At 45.0% G+C, this 20992-nt stretch overlaps 1 protein-coding gene across 7 annotated transcripts in view; it reads right to left on the bottom strand.

Annotated features, from left to right (window-relative positions):
* ENOX1 (ecto-NOX disulfide-thiol exchanger 1) overlaps window positions 1-20764 on the bottom strand; it is a 628466-nt gene extending 607702 nt beyond the window's left edge. For 3 of the 7 annotated variants that reach the window (XM_033948798.1, XM_033948801.1, XM_033948797.1), the window contains exon 1: window positions 20410-20717. The gene's annotated coding sequence lies outside the window, so the exon portion shown is untranslated. Of the gene's footprint in view, window positions 1-20409 lie in introns of all 7 variants that reach the window. The other 4 variants (XR_004539889.1, XM_033948806.1, XM_033948804.1 and 1 more) reach the window with 4 other exon arrangements.
* Window positions 20765-20992: the final 228 nt, after the last annotated feature.

Genomic DNA, 20992 nt, shown 5'->3' with positions numbered 1-20992 from the left:
ATCGAGAGAGAGAAATCGAGAGAGAGAGAGAAAGAGAGAGAGAGAAAGAGAGAGAGAGAGAGAGAAATCGAGAGAGAGAAATCGAGAGAGAGAGAGAGAGAAACCCTGCGGAAGATACAATACGTAAGCACTAAAATTATAAACTGCTTATGCTAAGACTCCTCCTTCACGCTGAGAAAATAAAGCTCTCAGTTCTTGATGTTCCAGAGCACCACGGTGCCCTGATCTGATAGCATGCAGCCACACTTGTATCATGAAATCCACGGTAGGATAGCATATGATTTAGAAAGGAATTGTGTGAAACTCTGATTGAAGAGCAGGCTTAAAAGATTATTTTCAATTACCGAGATAACATCATGGCTTTTCTCAAAAGGAAGAAAAAAAGAGTAGGGTGTTGTGTACGTGACACATTACATATAAAAAGGTTAAACTTCTTTCAGCAGTCACCATTTAATATTGAACCTTCTTTATCTTTTATCTCCTGCAAGTCGTTAATGATTTAGAACATTTTCACACACCATGGGGGTAATTCTATCAAGGTCATCAAAATCTGGCCACTAAAATGCAGGGCAGCAAGGGCCAGATTCACTAACCCGCCCGATCGGGCCCGATCCGATGAATTCAGTAAAGACAAATATGCAGATGGGGGCAATCAGAGGAACACCCCCATCTCCCTGCACGGATTGCTGTTGTGCGATCTGCGCACATGAGCAGACCATCTGTAGATGGTCTGCGCATGCCTGTCTGAGCCGGGGCCAGTTTTTGGGGTGGTTTGTTTTTTTTTTTACTTTTGTTGAACAGGCTTTTGCAGCAGCAGCAGTTCTACGGTGATTCAGCAGACTAGCATGGCACCCTTCTGAACTAGGGCACACCTACTACGAGCCACCATGCCAAGGAAGCACAATAAAGAATGAACTTTTTTTATTGTTTTTAGCCCTGCGAGCCCGTGGTTTGAGCCCGTGGTTTTAACCCGCTTTTAACCCGCGGGTTAAAACCACGGGCTCGCAGGCCAGGGAAGGGAAGGAGAGATTCGGGGAAGATCGGGGCAGAGCAGGGCAGCATTCAGCTCAGAGCGAAAGAGGTTCCACCTCCCCACAAGTTCATTGGAATTTTCCAGGCAGCTCAGGTGATTAGGAAGCGGGACAGGAAAGACTCCATGCAGACACTGCCATATGTCGAGTTTTCTTTATAGTTAAGTGTGCATCAGTGCAGAGCAGGGCCGCATGCGGGGCAAGCAGGCAGGACAGACTGCAGGGCTTCCAGTCGTAAAGATGTTTTCGACCGGTCCCCAGCAGTCACTTCTTCAGTTGATCAGCCAGCCCAGTCGGATCGGATTGATTGTGCTGTGAATCGCGCCCCTGCCTACTTTGCACGCATTTCACCTCATTTGCATGCACGGATTCCAAGCGGATCGCAGGAGAGGTAAGTGAATCAGGCCAGAGGGAAATTTGCTCATAAAGGGGGGTCGGTACACGATCGGTTTGCTTTGTGAATCTAGCCCCGAGTGAGAATTCTAGAGAGGCATTTTTCTGAGCATCCAGAGTCCATTATAGAATAGAGCATAAATTGGCATTTGCGTGCCAATCTTTAGGCACTATCATTTACGCCATCTGAATGACAGGCTGATCTGTTAGCACATAAAATGTATTTTATAAAAAAGTTATAGCATGGAACCTGACCATGCCCTGCCCACCCCCTACAGTTATGCACTACCGGCACATATAGTATACATGTGAATGTTACATTTGCGTAAGTTCTAGCATTCTATAATCTTAGCATGCAAATGGCGCTTACATTTAGGCACTACCACCAAATTCTGAAAACGGTGCTTAAGGTGGTGTGCAGATATCGGTGCATGTAGCTGAAGTGCACACACAACTTAATTGACCTAGGGCTAGATTCACTAAGCAAACCGATCGTGTACCGATCGGTTTGCGAGCCCTTTGCGACCCGATTTCCCTCCTGCAGTATTCACTAACCTGTTTTGCGATCCGATTCCGATCCGCGCATGCAAATGAGGGGGGGAACTGCATGCAAAGTAGGCAGGGACGTGATTCACTATACAAATTTTTCCGATTTGACTGTGCTGGCCGATCAACCCAAAAAGCGACTACTGAGGACCTGTCGCTGAAGCCCTTTCCGACTGCCTTCTGCCGCCCTATTCTCAGCCCTGTCAGCCCCGATCTCCTGCTGCCCTGATCACCTGGCTGCCCCGACCCTGCCCTGATCGCCTGCCTGCCCCAACACTGCCCTCATCACCTGCCCCGACTCTCCCACCCTTCCCCACAGTGTAAGCCCGTGGTTTTAACCCACAGGCTTTAAGCGGGTTAAAACCACGGGCTGTAAAAAAAAAAAGCTTAAAAAAAAAGTGCTGGGCAGATGGGAGCGTTCCTCCAATTGCCCCCATCTGCATATTGGAGTTTGCTGAATTCGTCGGACCTGCCCAGATCGAACCTGATTGGGCAGGTTAGTGAATCTGGCCCATAATCAGCACTGTTAATTGGCAATTAGCACTTCATAACTGATGTTAATTGGCTCTAATTAAAAGTTACGCTCATAAGTTGGTTAGCCTGATTCTATAAAAAGTATACACCAAATGCAGTGTGTGAATTTGAAAAGGGTCTATGGCTAGGGGCAGATCATTGGCGTTCCTAAAAGTTATGCGCATTGCCACAGAACATGCCAGATGCGCTTACAACTTAGGAGCAGGCATTTAGGCCTGGTTTCAGCTGGCCTAAATGGGTGTGTTAAGTTATGCAAAGCACAGAGGTGCTAAGTGCAATTCTCTGAAAGGTACATATGCCTTATAGAATCACGCTATGCGCTGTTCTAGTCAGCTCCAATTTTTGGGGCGCTATATACAGAATCAGGGCCTAAGATTACAGTATTAGGCGGCATGCATTCAAAGCAACCTTTCAGTAGCCACCTGGATCCTTGTTATCCCAAGGGGTTTCGTTCAACAGTTCATGTGGCTCTAGCAAAGACATTTCCATATTGTATTTTTGCTTTCCACATAAGTAGGCTTAGGTGAAGCCTTTACGGTAAATATTTATTTTATTTTTCTGTTTCCCTATTTCATTATGTGTTTACTTCTTATATTTTATGGGCCCATATTCAAATCAATTAGTAGACTGGCTTTAAACATTCTAGGGTGCAATTTTGGATGCATGGTGGAACATATTGGCTGTTCCATGTTCTACATTGGAACTCACAATTCTACTGCAATAATACATACAGGAGAATGACAGAGATTCTTCCCAACTGCAACACACAGTTATTATTCTCTATACAGTACAAGAAATCCACAGAGTATAATACATATAAATAAATGAATGAGCAAAAGTTAACTAGCAGCTCTCCAGAGGCCCAAAGCAAGAGTACATGATATAAAATAGAAAATACCATTCATTCCTTGAGAACTGATGAAACAGCAATTACCATTACAAGTTATGATATAAAGACTGCCCTCACCTTCTGCTTAATAGCTGTGACAGATTCTGCCTTACTGCAGTCAGATTACTAAAGTCTCATTGCCAGAATGGTTAAATAATTCATAACTCATAAATACCTTTCCTTGGGTCCTGCCAGACAAATCCACATGAATGGGTTCTACCCTAACCAGCAGTGAGAAACAGAAAATGGATTGCTCTCTTATATAGTTTGGTGCAGCAGAAAGACCTGTCAGTCATGTTGTGGCACAGCTCTTTATAAAAAAATAAAAATGAAAAAAGAAGAAACAAAGGCAAAAAGATAACACCTTAGCAGCAAGTGGTTCTCCTCATCCTCGGGCACCTGCCTTTCCTGTGTCCAGCCTGTCATCCCCCTTGAAGTTTTGGTTCACATCCACCTTGGGCCTCTTGGATGCTAGTTCTGTTTCTAGGCTTAGACTTGAAGTTGGTGGCTGTTATCTCAAACAACAATTCTGGAACAAATTCTGGGGGAAAAAAATTGTATTGAAGGCAGAGGACTTCCTTCCATAGAGACAGACAAAAGCCTCACCACAGACCATTGTGCTTTTAGTGTTTCCAATATGTGGAGAGGTCCTCAGAGAAGAACCTTCATTCTCCTTTCATCCCGACCTTCAATTCCCTGGTCAACTGGATCTTACTAGCAAGCTCTCACAAGCCAGAAGCAGAAAAACCTGCCACAGAACTCTGTCTTCAGCTGCCACAATCACTACAACAGTCCTCTCTGCACAGCTCCTGTCATCATGAGCCATCACTACTACAAACTTATGCTGAGGCCTACAAATGCAGGGAGATGATTCACTCAACAGAATACCAGTAAGTTGCTTCTCTAAAAGCATTTTGAAAGTCGTAAGGAGTTCCAAGAAAAGAAGACTCTGGCTGCTAATATTACAAAGGCTGCAAGCAGTGTGACCCCCAGGTAGGTGGGCCATTGTTTAAGGAGAACGCAGCCTAAATGCCATCACCTCACCATAGACATCCCCTCAGCCTAGCTCAGTCTGCAGCAACACAACAGCCTCTGCCACTGGAGCCTCAATGATCCTTTTGCACCAATCCAAATGTCTCCCTGCTGGAGATGGAGATCAGTGCAGCGTTAGGACCTGACTACACAGGAAAGCAATAGGCTTACTCTATCTCCAGACCATAACCCACATATCTGGAATGGACTGGCAGGGATAAAGAGGAAATACCTTTTAAAAATCTCATGGAAAATAACTTCCTAATCAGTTTGTGTGCTATAACATTTTAATAGCTCAGAAGCATACTTTAGGAACACAGTATGTCTGCATGTTGATTGAGCTGAGAATTATTTTTAAGCATCTAATTCACATTGAGGACAAGATATGAAATTAGTTTCCTGGGAAATGAGAATCTTGGAGATTATTTACATTCCTTTAATTACTTTTTCACACCAGCAGTGTGGCATAACTGTGCTAATACACTTACAAAGAGAAACTTTCCATCTGAAGAGCTTGAATGTTTAATCCTGAAAAATTATGAACACTCAAAACATGTACAGACACTGATCTCTATAAATTTCCTACCAAACATTTCACAGATAGACTTAAAAAAACATAGGGCTTAATGCACCCCAACTAGCAGCTGAAAAAAATATTCTAATAAAAATGAATTCATCACCTCAGAGGCACAAACGTTTTTCAGATCTTATCTGTTTTGAAAGATTTGCAAGAGATCCAGTGAATCATACAAAAGCTATCCCCTGGTGGTCTAGTAGCTAGTTGGAGCAGGAAAGACCCTTAGTTGCTCCTGGCCATGTCCTCTCCACTGTCAAAATGGCTGCCACAATCTCTAGCATGCCAGTGGAGATCATAGCAGTCATTTTGAGATAGGAACCAGCTAGAGCAGGGGTGTCCAATGTCGGTTCTCGAGGGCCGCAATCCAGTCGGGTTTTCAGGATTTCCCCAATGAATATGCATGAGATCTATTAGCATACAATGAAAGCAGTGCATGCAAATAGACCTCATGTATATTCATTGGGGAAATCCTGAAAATCCGACTGGACTGCGGCCCTCGAGGACCGACATTGGACATCCCTGAGCTAGAGTGACTGGGATTGCTCCTCTAGTTTAGGAAGCAGATGAAATCATCAACTAGGTAGTCATACACACAAGGACTAACACCACTCTTATTGTTGTTGAAATCATCTTCCCACACATTTTCTGACTTCATGTGCAATTTTTCCTTATGTTGGTCACCCATATATCTAACTCCTGTTACTCTATCTTATCTGTCTATATGTTCCATCTCTGCTTATACTCTATGCTATCTCTTAAGATGTTTTAATGTATATTGTGTTGACATTTTAAATAACTACTATGCCATAAGGCATATTGGTATTTGAATATATTTACTGTTGTGTTTATTACAGTAGACTCTCAGTTATCCAACACCCATGGGGATTGGTAGATGCCAGATAAATGTAGTTTCTGGTTGCTTGAGAGTTACTATTAAAAATAGGACTAACTACTGTAATACTATACCCCATACCATACCTTTCTGGTTTGAGCCACTCTTTCCTCCTCTATCATCCCCCTACCCCCACTTGTAGGTCTAGCATCTATTGTTCCCTCCCCACCCTCCTTTCTGGTCAGGATCACTTTTTCACACCCCCTACACACTTATGGGTCCAGCATCCACCCATCTCCCCTCCCCTTTACCCTGAAGGTCCAGCATCCATGTCCCTTCCTCCCCATCACACACACTTTTGGTCTACCTCCCCCATTGGGCCTGGCCTTTCAATGGAACCCCCTCACCCCTCCCCCCCCCTCACTCTGCACAGTCAGTATTTCTTACCTGTGGCTCTCCCAAAGTAGCAGCAGCAGCCGGTCAGCAGAAGCAGTGCTGTAAACAGGCTGCTTGCAGCCAGCCCTGGAAGGGCCTTTCCTGTGCCGTGTCACTTCCGATGCAACAGAGGAAAGGCCCTGCCGGGGCTGGCCACAAGCAATCAATGGCATCCAAATTTGAGCATCGAAAAAATATGAGTGCTAAGCGCTATTCTATAAAAACAGTGCTCCGAATTAGGCATCATTTATAGAATAATGCTTAGTTCCGGGATCCTTGCCCAATTTTGGATGCAAAGATTTACACCAAGTAAAATCAGGTATACATCCTTGTACCTAAACCCCCCCCCCCCTTTTACAAAGCTGCATTAGATTTTATTTAGTGCCGCCAGCAGTATTAGCATCGACACTAGGAATTCTATGAGTGGCGGAGCTAATACCACTGTGGCCAGCAATAAAAAAGCCTAACGTGGCTTTGTGAAAGGAGCCCTAAATTAGGCGTGCATCTATCATATTCTAAAATACTGCATACAAATTCTAGAAATACCCTGACCTGCTCATGCTCCTCCCATGGCCACACCCCCTTTCCAGATCCACACAGAGAAATTTACACATCTTTATAGAACCCTGACTAGGAAGATAAAATGCATAAATTCAAATTGTTGCCTATTAGTTCCAATAATTGATTATTAGCACTCAATTATTGGCACTAAGTGGCTCATTCAATTTGGTGTTCCCTCTCCTCTCCCCCCCCCCCCCCAAATCTGTGCATGCAATTTTGATTGATATATATATATATATATATATATATATATATAATTGGGAGGGATGTGTATAGTGCACTGGTTTCCAAACCTAGTCATGAAGCACCCCCAGCCAGTCAAGTTTTCAGGATATCCACAATGAATATTCTTTTTTTTTTTTAATCTTTATTTTTATACTAGTCTTTAAGCCCGTTACATTAACGGGTGCTAGAATAGATGTGTGTGTCTGTCTTTCTTTCTGTCTCTCTCTCTCCTTGACCGTTGTCTGTCTGTCTTTCTTTCTCTCTCTCTCTCTTTCTTTCTTTGGCCGCTTGTTTCTTTCTCTCTCTCTCTCTCCCCTTGGCCTTTGTCTGTCTTTCTTTCTTTCTCTCTCTCTCTCTCTCTCTCTCTCCTTGGCCGCTTTCTGTCTGTCTGTCTTTCTCTCTCTCTCTCTCCTTGGCCGCTGTCTGTCTCTTTCTTTCCTTGGCTGTCCACCACCACCCTTTCCCTGCTCCCCCTGTCCAGTAGTACCCCTTCTCTTTTCCCTGCTCCCCCTGTCCAGCATCCGCTAGCCCGGGCAGCCTTGGAGCTTTTGCTAGGCCGGCCCACATAGCAAATGCCCCGCGGCTGCAAGATGAAACTGCAGCTGCTGCGTTTGCTGGTCTGGGGGTGAGAAGAGGCGTCCCAGCAGCGGCAGCGCAGGAAGTCAGCTGGCATCGGAGATCGGGGCAGAAGGCAGGCAGTGCGCATGTGCAGCATGGAAGCACACATCACGGCGGCAGGGATCACGGCATCATAAGTGTGCATGTGCGCTTAGGGTTTTATTATAGAGGATATTGTATTTAACAAATAATCACAAGTTATTCCACTTGTTAAAGAAACACAGTGTCCGACTCAATACAACTTTTATATAGATAATGCAGAGGTAAACAGTAAACTATAAAGAATAAACACTTCCTCAGACCACAACAAAATTGAAATGGAAGAGGACAAAAAAAGTTTTGGGAGAATCAGATATTGTACAAGTAAATCATGAAAAAGAAAAAAGCTTAGATGGATAACCTCAGCCTATACTAATATTTCCTCTTCATTCAGTGTCAACTGTTATCTTCTTGAGATCTAAAAAGGCCCTCAGATGTTCTGGATGGAAAAACATATATCTTAAGCCCAAATATTTAATCACACATTTACATGGGTATGCAAGTAAATAAGTAGCTCCTAATTTTTTCGTTTCCTTTCTCATTACCACAAATTATCGTCTTCTCTCCTGTGTAGATTTTGGCAAATCCGGATATAGGCAAATCATAGTAAGGAGAGACACCATTTTTAAAGTATATTCTCATGACAGAACTCAAATCTTGTTCAAAAACAAAATTCACTATACATGTAACCCATTCTTTAACTTGAGAGAGGGAAATCTTCTAGAATATCAGTAATATCTTGCAAATTCACAATGAATATTCATGAGAGAGATTTGCGGTGCAGTGTGTACAAATTTCTCTCATGAATATTCATTGTGGATATCCTGAAAACCTGACTGGTGAGGTGCCTCTAGGACCGGGTTGGGGAACCACTGATATAGTGTCTGCGTGTTCAAACTAGAAGCCATGAAGAAGCATTTATGTGATGGTTTAACAGAGAAACAGGTTGTAATAGTTTTCCGGAAATGAGTGTTGCCAGGCAGCTGTAGAAGGATGGATGTTGCTGGCCAGGGGGCATAGGAGAAGTAATCTCTTAATCAGAATAAGCATCGTGGCTCGAGCTGTGCAAGGAACAGGCATATAAGCTAAAGGATAGAATCCTATTGTGGACATGTCATTGTCTGGAAAATGTGGTCAGAAAAGTTCATTTCTACAGTGAACATAAAGTTAACTGCAGGGAACTGTTTAAAGCCACAAGCTGTGAGCTTACTGTAGAAAACCACAAGGTGAGAACTGCTCTTTAAAACTAGAGACTAGAGAGAGCCTAGTAAATGGTATGGTTTGAGGAAAAGCATTTTGAATTAAGTCCGGGGCGGTACTTGGAGAGACCTCCCAGGAAAGAGACTTGGGAGTTCTGATCGACAAGCTGATGAAGCCGTCTGTGCAATGCGTATGGCAGCGAAAAGGGTGAACAGAATGCTAGGAATGATAAAGAAGGGGATCACAAACAGATCGGAGAAGATTATCATGCCGCTGTACCGGGCCCTGGTGCGCCCTCACCTGGAGTACTGCGTCCAGCACTGGTCGCCGTCAATGAAGAAGGACACTGTTTTGGCGCTCTTGTGATCATTGGCGCTCTTCCTACTCATTCCTTGTACTCTGTAAAGACATTTTCTGCCGATATATTGATTTTTTTAAAAAATCTAATTTTAGCCCTTTCGTTGCTAATTTTGCCATTTAAAATAGATACAGGAAGAAGGATGCACCAAGAACCGCACGCAGCATGCTACAGAACAGAAATGCTAACCAGAGCTGTGCTGCTATTTTGAACCCCATCAATCAGTTCATTTCTTTCATGGTGGATGGGAATTAGGAATCCTGACAGATATCATTATGAACTAGTCAGAGTTGTATTTCTAGGATCATAAACAGTATTGTCTCTCATGGTTATGTGCTCTGCTCAGGTATGTTGTGAGATTTCCTAATTTTGAAGAGTGTGGATGAAATCACTCCTGCTCAGCTTTCACAACGGTGAATGGTTGCTAAGCAACTGAATGCTATTGCCTGGTCTCGGGATCTATATTAGCTTACCTGGCTTTCCCCAGACAACAAGGAAATCTAACACTGACCCAGGTTTTCGGAAAATCCAAGTCTGCAATAAGTTTCCAAAGGCAGTCGAAATGAATGCAAATATTGTAAGAGAAAGAAAAATCTAAAAATCGGGGCACTCTGAAAGCGCAACCTACAGAAAAATTATGCACAGATCTATTTGTAACAAAGAACTCTCTAGGAGTTTAAAACCTCTAAAAATACACACACACACAAAACATCTGGTTTTTAATAGCAGGGATTATTTTCATCTTGTCCTCCACATAATTTTTATAATTCATCACAGCTCTTACCACTGCCAAAGGAAACAAGAAAGCAAATGCTGTCTTACCAAAAGCATCAGGTAGATCCTCAACTTCAGTGACACTATTTAGCAGAGTATCATCTGTCCACAGCATGAAAACATTTAAGATTTCTCTTGACCAAGTGCCATTAAGAACTGTATGCTCCCGGCAAAAGGTGAAACGTCCACAGCAAGTTCCAAGATCAATATCTGCTCATAGAGTCTTATAAAAAACATGAAGTTCCTAAGAGGACATATACACCCCCAGCTTAGGCTTGTATTGGTATGCTTGTTTCATGCCTTTAATTTTTGCTGAACACTCAATCATTCCAATTCGTCTGAGACGTAATAAGACTGCAAGCAGTTCTGACCTGCCTGAATGTTTCAATTCTCCAGTGCCCCAAAGAGGTTGAGAGCAATCAGACAGATTCACATTTTAAAATGTCAGGACAGTTTTGAAAGGCTGTTTTAAAAAATATATATATCTATAATTTGGGTTGGATTACTACTGAGCAAAACATGAGAAAGTGAGGGTAATTGTACAGAACAATGTATGCAGGCAGATAGATAAAAAGAAAGGAACACAAAGAAAGATATATTGGAATTAGAAAAGGTACAGAGAAGGGTGGCCAAAGTGATAAAGGGAATGGAACGATTCTGCTATGAGGAAAGGCTAAAGAGGTTAGGGCTCTGCAGCTAGGAGAAAGGCTGTTGAGAGGAGATATGACAATGGACTATAAAATCCTGAGTGCAATGGAACAGATAAACATGAATTGATTGTTTACTCTTTCAAAAGAGTACAAAGACTAGGGCATATATACATCATGGAGTTGCAAAGTAGCACATTTTAAACAAATAGGACTTTTCTACTCTGTGCATAAGTGGTAAAAGCAGTTAGCATAGCAGAGTTTAAAAAAAAAAAAGGTCTGGACAAATTCCAGTAGGAAAAGTCTATACATCATTAATAAGATAGTTCTGGAAGAAGTGACATCACTAGAGTGGGTGGTCACTCTGGGGTGAAGTTCTGTAGGAGAGTTTTCCAAGTGTCTTTATTTGATATGCCATTTATCAAACAGGTACCTAAACTGTTTACAATAAAATATATCTTAAAAAAATGAAAAATAAAAAATTAATAAAAAGAGGAGTGCATGACAGACTGACATACAGGAACAAAAAGGGAGGAGGAACTTGGTTAGTTAATAAATACATTGAGATTGAAAATAAAAATAAAGGGAGGGAAGGGGTAAATACAATATTGTAGGGCTCGCTTCAAAAGAAGTAGGGGGGTGTCTTTTGCGAAGCCCACAAAGGAGCTACATGGATTCTATTTGAAAGAAATTAAGTCAAATTTACTGGTAGTAAAGTAACCACCGGAGTGACAAAGCCTAGTAGCCCAGGCAGCAACACCAAGATTACATCTGTAGTGGGAACCATTGATGGTGAGGCTCAGGCTGGACCAAACACTGGTGGACAGGTAACAGAGCATTCCTCCATACTTTATAGTGAGCTGCTCACTGTATGGGAAGCTCCGCGAGAGGAAGTGCACTCAAAGAGGGTGATGGGACAAAAGCACGTGAGACAATCGAGCGCCGACAATACGGAGCAGACAATCGTGAGCAGGACATCAGCGCCAGACTTAAACTTAATTTTAAAGTGCTCCAAGGGGGGTGGAAATTGACGTTTTTCCCTAAAAAAAGGGAAAAACACCTCTGCCCTCTATAATGGGGGATTCCCCCCCAACACCACCACCCAACGGCAGCGCAAACAGTACTAACTTAACTGCGGGGGTTCCCTCCCCAAACCCCTACTCGGAGAACTTTAAAATTAAGTTTAAGTCCGGTGCGCTGATGTCCTGCGCACGATTGTCTGCTCCATATTGTCAGCACTCGATTTTCCTGCACGTTTTCAACTATGAAATCTCAAAGAGAGGGGTATTTGAAGTGCAGTTGCTGACTAAACAAGAAATCACCGACTTTGGCAAATGGCAAGAGGACCTGGAATCCGGCATGGAATGGGTGAAGAACTCTGTGGATGATAATTAGCTAAAGTTAAGTGTAGTGCAGAAAGCAGAACTGGAAATTTGAGAGAAATTAGAGGATGTTGAAAATCGCACATGGAGGTGCAATTTAAGAATCTGCAGGGTCCGGGAAGAAAAGATGCCTTTAAGGATGTGGTGCAGGAAATCTGCCGGTCTACATGAAGGCTAAGCTTCTTCCGTACGTGCTGAACAGGTCCCTCTGCTCCCAGGATGAAATATGTCTCAAAACACCCCCTGGTCGTGCCCTTCAACTGCAAACCAAACAACGTTCCTACTCACACTTTATACCAAGCCACTGGAATCGACTACCCCCACAGATCAGATCCCTTGAAGGACTCTTCAACTTTAAGAAAGCAATAAAAACATAACTCTTCACCTAACTCCACTGCCCTTGATCGAAGGATTACAAAGAAATGTACAGTATATTGGTACCAGATCCTGGTATGTGTCACGTAAGGAAAACTTGTATTGAAAAATCTTGCACTGTAACTAAGGCAAATTATAACCTGTAAATTGTATATTAGTATTAAACCCCTAAGTAGGCATCAAGTTAGGATAAAAACTTGTATTGTAAACTGAAATTATGGCAAATCCAATGCAAATCATTACCTGTTTACTGCATATTATATATGTTTAACCTGTAACTCATTATGAGCTCTTTGGGGACAAAAGGATAGAAAACAAATTAAATAAATAAATAATGGTGCAGAAGGGCTTGAAGGCTGTCATCTGGGGAGTTTTTATTAGATGGGAGGCTTACAAATGGAAGCAATTGTTAGCCAAGAAGGTTTTGTTTGGATCATTCATTGTGTTTCTAGAGCAGTGTTTATCAACCTTTTCAAGCCAAGTACCCCCTAAGCCTAACAAACACCAACCGAGTACCCCTGCCCAAACTCCGCCCCAAACCCACCCAAACTCCGCCCCTGATTCCACCCCCATAATAATAATAATACTAATTGTAATGTAATTTCTTCCATCCATTTTTCATATACACACAATATAATCTTATTAATACATAATGGTAACCACAAAATTTAAAAAAAAACAAAACAAAACACAAAGCACACTGTATGCAGAGAAAATGTTAATTATAATTTATATTGGGGAGGTTTCAAAGATGTCAAGTCAGATGACTTTAAAATATACAACTATAGAAACCCAGAAAAAATAGTGCAAAATATAGACAGCAGATATAAATTCTCGAAACTGACACATTTTGATCACTAAATTGAAAATAAAATCATTTTTCCTAGCTATGTTGCCTGGTGATTTCACGAGTCTCTGGTTGCACTTCTTCTGACTATGCATCCTTTCTTTTTTTCTTTCTTTCCTCAGGCACAACAATTATCCCTTTCTATTCCCTCCTACCCTCCCTCGAAGCCACACCAAAGCCTGTCCCCCAAACCCACCCACCACCCACCCATTCCATTTAATTATCTCTCACCCTCCCCGAAGCCACGCCAAAGCCTGCCGACCCTCAAGCCGACCCACTGCCAATTCCTCCCCCCACCTCTGCCGCCCACCCACTTCCTTAAATTACAGCCCCGCTGGTGCAGCAAGTACAGGAAGGGAAGGGCACTTCCCCCCCCAACATCAATTATGACATCAGACAGAAGGTCCGTGTTAGCCAAGAAACAATTGGCTGGCCTGGACCTTTTCTCCGACATCAGAATTGACATCGGAGGGAAGGCTTGTGAGCCAGCGGCATGCAATCGGCTGCACACACCTGGCCCTTCCCTTCCTGTACTTGCAGCACTAGCGGGGCTATAATTAATGTGCCTCTTGATATTTCAGGTGTGCTGCGAGACGGTGGGGAGGAGGAGAGGCACCGGTTCCAGCTGACTGCCTACAGGACATACCTCTTGCGGCGATAGGTGCATCCTGTAGGCAATCAGCCAGCGCCAGCGCCTCTCCTTCTCTCCCCGCGTCTTCCCTTCCGGCTCCCCCTACTGATGGCTCAGGGCCCGTCTAGATGGCCTTCACGCTTGCGCAGATGTAGACGTGATGATACCATGCATGCACACGACATCATCACGTTGGCATCCACGCACTTCCAGATGCCTCGAGCCACGACCACTACGTTTAGTGTGCCGCGGCTTGGCAAAGTTTGCAAGGCATTGTTCTAGAGAGTCAGCACAAATTGAGCTATTCTGGTAACATGCATCAGATTTACACAAAAAATGAGCAGAACTACCTCAGCTCTGTTTAGATGATCTTGCTCATAAGCTGAAATAGCCCATCAAATGCATTTTGAATTTAGTAATAAGCCTGGAAGGCTGCTTGTGAGGAGGCTGCATCAGAGGCAGAAAGAAATGGTTATTCTCTGTATTAGAAGTGGGGAGTATTTCTCTATAAGCAAGCAGACATTCAGAGTAGAGAATGACATGGGGACAAATTTTTCCCCATCCCGTTCCCGCAGGTTTTGTTGCTGTCCCTGCCCCATTCCTGTAAGCTCAGCCTTAACTACACAAGCCTCGAACACTTATGATTTTAAAGTGTTTGAGGCTTGTGCAGATGAGGACAGAGCTTAGGCATTGGTGGAATGAGGCATTATGACATCACAGTCTTAAGCTCTAGAATGTTGCTACTTATGATTTTAAAGTGTTTGAGGCTTGTGCAGATTAGGACAGAGCTTGCGGGAACGGGGCAGGGACAGGAAAAGTACTGGCCGGGATGGGACAGGAAAATGAATTCCCGCAGGGACAGGGTAAAATTTGTCCCCATGTCATTCTCTACTTCAGAGGCAATTTGTTTAGTTTTCCAAACAAATATATAGTCAAAAAGCAAAGGTTTCAGAGGATTCTATTGGCGACTATTGGGGGGAAGCGTCTCTGCCATAAGTGCCTACTCCTTTATGTGATCAACTGGAAGTTGATATTAATTCTCAGGAAATTTAACTCCCCTTTTATGAAGCCGCTTTAGGGCTTTTTATCGCTGGCTGTGGCGGTAAAAGCTCTGACCCTCATAGAATTCCTATGAGCGTCAGAGCTTTTACCGCCAAAGCCAGCAATAAAAAACCTAACGCAGCTTCATAAAAGTGGGGCCTTAGCTTACCATTAAACACTTGTCTACAGGTATTGGTCACCGTACCTTAAAAAGGATATGGCATTGCTCGAGAGAGTTCAGAGGAGAGCAACACGATTGATTAAGGGGATGGAAAGTCTTTCATATGCTGAGAGATTGGAAAAACTGGGACTCTTTTCCCTAGAAAAGAGAAGATTAAGAGGGGATATGATAGAGACTTACAAGATCATGAAGGGCATAGAGAGAGTAGAGAGGGACAGATTCTTCAAACTTTCAGAAAATAAAAATACAAGAGGGCATTCGGAAAAGTTGAAAGGAGGCAAATTCAAAACTAATGCTAGGAAGTTCTTCTTTACACAACGTGTGGTGGACACCTGGAATGCAATTCCAGAGGAAGTTATAGGGCAGAGTACAGTACTGGGGTTTAAGAAAGGTTTGGACAAATTCCTGCTGGAAAAGGGGATAGAGGGATATAGATAGAAATTTACTGCACAGGTCCTGGACCTGTTGGGCCGCCGCGTGAGCGGACTGCTGGGCGCGATGGACCTCGGGTCTGACCCAGCGGAGGCATTTCTTATGTTCTTATGTTCTAGGTAAAGTGCCTGGGTTGGACGAGTTTTCTTCGGCTTCTATAAAAGACTTTTGCCCTGCAACTGATACCTCTGATGATATGGATATTTAATGGGGTGCATTGGTGGGGGGAGGGGGAAGAACTCCCTGATTCCATGAAAACTGCAGGTATAACTATCCCTTGTAAACCAGGCAACGACGGAGCACTATGTGGATCATATTGCCCAATTTCCCTTCTAAATTTAGATATTAAGATTTTAGCTAAACTTTTAGCTGACTCACTGGCAGGATTGCTTCTTCTGGATAGCAAGGGGCAGACAATGTGAAGACATGTAACCCGTTCTGAGCTCTATGGGGAGAAAAGGAGGGGGTATAGGAATTCTTGATCTTAGAGTATATTATGAAGCTGCACAAATCCACCATATATGGGATTGGCACTGTGGGTCAGAATGATACGTGTCGCTTGAACAATCTTTAGTAGGAAACAGGCAGGCCCATAAGGCTCTTAGGGCTAGATTCATTAAGCTTTGCGAGCCTTCTCCGACTCCCAACCCGATTCACTACCCTCCTGGCCAATCAACCTCCCACCCAATCCGATCTGCGCATGCAAATGAGGAGAAATGGAATGCAAAGTAGAAATGCAGCGATTCACTAAACAGAAGAAGGAATACCGATTGGGCTGGCTGATCCAAAAAGAAGTGCCTGCTGAGGACCAGTCGCCCACGTCCTTGTCGACCATCCTGCTCCCTGCCGCTCTGAAATCCCAAGTTATCAAACAAAAATAAAACCAACAAATTAAAACATTCATCTCCCTTGTGCAAAAAGCACAAGGAAGCAAGCTCTGCCGACTCTCCTGCTCTCTGCCGCCCTGTCCCTGCCGACTCTCTTGCTCTCTGCCGCCTTGTCCCTGCCGTGCGAGCCCGCGGTTTTAACCACCAGGTTAAAAGCGTGGTCTGTTCCATATTACTCTGACTCGAGCGTGTTCTGTTCCATTAAAGCCCCTCCCCCCCCCCACTTGTGCAGAGAGCAAGCACATGCGCGGACCGCATCTACAGACAAAGAATATGGTGTGCGCATGCGTCAAGATTGCTCTGCAGCGATCCATGGGGGTCGGTGTGGGGCGTGCCTCCGATCGTGTTCATTTGCATAAGGACTCGTAGTAAATCAGTCGCCCAGCTACGGATTGGATCGGTGAGTTTAGTGAATCTAGGCCTTAGAGCCAGATGCGAGATCCTTAACCCATTTACCATACTTCTACTATTTTTGTAGTGTGAGATCTGGGATAGGGCTTTGGGGTGTGATAAATTGTCGTTGACACCCATTAACTCTGAACTTAAGTGCAGTGGGGGGGGGTACAGTGACTTTGTTAAATTGGGATAAATATAGATTATATCTATCAGCTCGTGCGTTCTGGGACCCTCAAGGGGTTTGAGCAGTTACAAACTGAGTTTGGGATTCCTCATAGGGAGTTTTAGAATTATTTTAGGATTAGGCATTTTGTAGATCAGAAGGACGGGGTAGAGGTTTACTGCCTGTTTATAACTTATGATGTTGGTGAGAGAACTAATTTGGGGTTGCTATAATAAAGGGTATAAAGATTTATGCAATTAATACTGGGGGTATTTTTTTTTTTTTATAATTTCTATAATTTTTCCAAGTTGAAAGTGTGCAGATATGTAGATCAGTCAACTATTTTTACGCATTTTGGATTGGTTTTTGTTTTTGTTTTCTTTTTTTAGAATGTGAAACTCATGAAGACTTTTACAAGGTTTTGTATCTAAAACTAAGGGCTCCTTTTACGAAGGGCTAGCGTTTTTTAGCGCGCGCTACAATGCCGCGCACGCTAACCCCACACTACACGGAAAATACTAACGCCAGCTCTATGGAGGCGTTAGTGGGTTGTGCGCACGGCAACGTAGCGCGTGCTAAGCGCGCACGCTAAAACTGCTAGCGCACCTTCGTAAAAAGGAGCCCTAAGAACTTTGTTGTTTATCATCTCTGAGATTGCTGGATTATGGTATCCGAACACAGTACAGTCAAACCTCGGTTTACGAGTACCGCGGTTTACGAGTTGTTTTGCAAGACGAGCAAAACATTTGTAAAATCTGTGTCTCGTAAACCGAGCTTAACTCGCTATACGAGCGTGTCCCGAAGTAAAACACCCCGCATCCCCCTCTCCATACCTTGCAATGCACGCACACCGACTACAGATTTTCTTTCCGATTCTCTTCCACTTCAGTTTTGCCTTTTAGGGTGGTCAACCAGCTGCGCCGGGCGGCCCGCCCGAAGGCAATGCTTTTGTTCCCTCTGCCGCCCCTGGAGGATTGCTTTCTTGCCGGTTCCCTCCTCCTTGCTGTGTTCGCTCGGGGCCGCGGGCAGCAGCTCCTGCATGCCTCCTGCGGCCGGCCTGGAGACGTTCCCTCTGACGTTGTGACGTCAGAGAGAGGGCTTCCAGGTCGGCCACGGGGGGCAGGTGGGAACCGCTGTCCGTGGCTTTGAACGAGCACCGCGGCAAGAAGGAGGAGAAAGCCAGCATGAAGGTAGGCACCGGGGCACAAGAAGGGCTTCCGGGTCGGCCTCGGGGGCACGTGGGAACCGCTGTCTGTGGCTTTCAACGAGCACTGCGGCAAGAAGGAGGAGAAAGCCAGCATGAAGGTAGGCACCGCGACACAAGGAGGGCTTCCGGGTCAGCCTCAGGGGGCACGTGGGAACCGCTGTCCGTGGCTTTGAACGAGCACCGCGGCAAGAAGGAGGAGAAAGCCAGCATGAAGGTAGGCACCGGGGCACAAGAAGGGCTTCCGGGTCGGCCTCGGGGGCACGTGGGAACCGCTGTCCGTGGCTTTCAACGAGCACTGCGGCAAGAAGGAGGAGAAAGCCAGCATGAAGGTAGGCACCGCAGCACAGGGAGGGCTTCCGGGTCGGTCTTGGGGGGGGGGGCATGTGGGAACCACTGCCCGCGGCTTTGAACGAGCACCGCGGCAAGGAGGAGGAGAAAGCCGGCATGAATGTAGGCACTCAAGGCACAAAACGAACGAAAAAGAAGTTAAAGCTGCAAGGCCCCAGCGAGGTTGGTTCGGCTGCGGAAAGAGCCCCAGTTCTGTTATGTTTATGTCGGCCGCCGGCAGCAGCAGCAACAAACTGCCCGAGCCTCCATTATATCCTATGGGGAACTTTGCTTTGATATACGAGCGTTTTGGATTACGAGCATGCTCCTGGAACGGATCATGCTCGTAAACCAAGGTACCACTGTTCAATGTATTCTGCATTACAAAATTCTACAAGACAATATGCTATTCTGCCGCTTCATAATTTGAGCAAACATAGAGTACATGGAGCCTGTAAGGCAGGGGTGTCAAAGTTCCCCCTCGAGGGCCGCAATCCAGTCGGGTTTTCAGGATTTCCCCAATGAATATGCACGAGATCTATTTGCATGCACTGCTTTCATTGTATGATAATAGATCTCATGCATATTCATTGAGGAAATCCTGAAAACCCGACTGGATTGCGGCCCTCGAGGAGGGACTTTGACACCCCTGCTGTAGGGTTTGCTCGTCCATACTACAGTAACCACTAAGCTTACAATCATTTCTCCCTCAGAAATTCTCTTGTGTCTGTCTCATACTTTCTTTAATTCAGACACTGTTCTTTTTCACCGGGGAAGGGGTAAAAGGCGGACTCGACGTACCTCGCGTATCTAAAACCGTACGTCCTTAAAAATCTGAGGTCCATGCCACTTGTAGTTTCTGGCTCCGACAGACCTCGATGACAATTTAGCCCGTCTCAGCACAGGGAGGGAAAAGTATTAGGATCCGTCAGCGCTATATTGTCATCGAGGTCTGTCAGAGCCAGAAACTACAAGTGGCACGGACCTCAGATTTTTAAGGTCCGCCTTTTACCCCTTCCCTTTTTCACCTCCACTAGTAGGCTATTTGCACCCACACATTGCCCTTTCCAAAAATAAATATCTCCTTAGGCTACTCAGGGTAATAATAGGCACAGAAAAATCTATGAAAACAGTAAACATCCCTTAAACATTACAACAAGGTAGATCAATGCAACCTGCAAACCATCTCATTCCATTTGAAGTAATAGCTGGTGCAGCATTATACCCATGAAATAAGTCTTCTGTACTCGAGGGCCTGAAACTCTCCTTCACCTTTAAGGGCCATTTACCTTTCCCGACATCAGGGCAACCGACTTGGGGGGGGGGGTTTATTATAAGCGAACCCCGCAGTCAACTTTCGGGGCTCCCAAAAAGAATCGGCACAAGCGCCCCCGACCCAGGGGATGGCGAGAAGCTCCGCACGGAGGGGATGAGCGCAGCCCCTCAGCCAAAGAGCAGCGCCCGACCCACGTGAAAACCTCCCCCCCCCCCCCCCAAAGCCAAAGAAATGCTCCCCGTCCTCTGTCCCGTTTCCAAGTCTCAAGTACAGGAAGAAAGGTGGGGAAGGATATCAGCTGTCTTCCCCGGGCAGCTAAACAGCCAGAAAAATATAGATATATATATTTTTTAATAAGAAAACGTAACTTACTTTATGCTCACCATATTTTTTTTTGGGGGGGGAGGGAATAGGGGGGGAGGCTGTAGCTTCAGGCTGCAGAGAGCCGAGCCCCGGAGCGAAACGGTTAACGCGCTCCCCCGCCGCGCCACCAAACGGCAGAGGATCCCCTCGGACCGGCGAGACTGGGGGGGCGGGGGGGGGGGGAGGGATAAGGCCGCTGTCCCGTCCTACCTGCTGCGGAGCTGTCCGTCCGTCGCCCGGGAGCTCCGCGTCCGGCACCAGCCTCTGAGCCGAGGGGGCTGGGGAAGCTGCGAAAAAACACGGCAGCCGCTCGCTGGAGCCGACCGCCGCTAAGGGAGGTGGGCGCAATTCCTCACCTCGCCGAAGAACGTAGGCAGGAGCGTAAAGAGGGAAAGGAGGCGGCTCTGCTGTAGTTAAAGACGAGGCGGCCTTTCAGATGTACTAAAAAACATTTCCGCATGGAGCGGAAATCAAACAGTAGCTTAGAATCAGCATCTTCATGGCCACAGAACAAAGAGTAGTTTTGCAAATGTAGTAAATCAATTAACAGCAAACGAGCAATGTTTAACTATATATTCTTTCAGTGGACTTTCTTTCAGTCAGGGGAGCTGGCAAAGGTCTCAAAGTCCCTCCTCCAGGGCAGGAATCCAGTCGGGTTTTCAGGATTTCCCCAGTGAATATGCATGAGATCTATTAGCGTACAATAAAAGCAGTGCATGCAAAAAGATCTCATGCATATTCATTGAGGAAATCCTGAAAAACAAAGACTGGATTGCGGCCCTGGAGGAGGGAC

The sequence above is a fragment of the Geotrypetes seraphini genome, chromosome 6, assembly GCF_902459505.1.
Source record: "Geotrypetes seraphini chromosome 6, aGeoSer1.1, whole genome shotgun sequence".
Taxonomy (NCBI): domain Eukaryota; kingdom Metazoa; phylum Chordata; class Amphibia; order Gymnophiona; family Dermophiidae; genus Geotrypetes; species Geotrypetes seraphini.
This window is presented reverse-complemented; position numbering and strand designations above follow the sequence as displayed.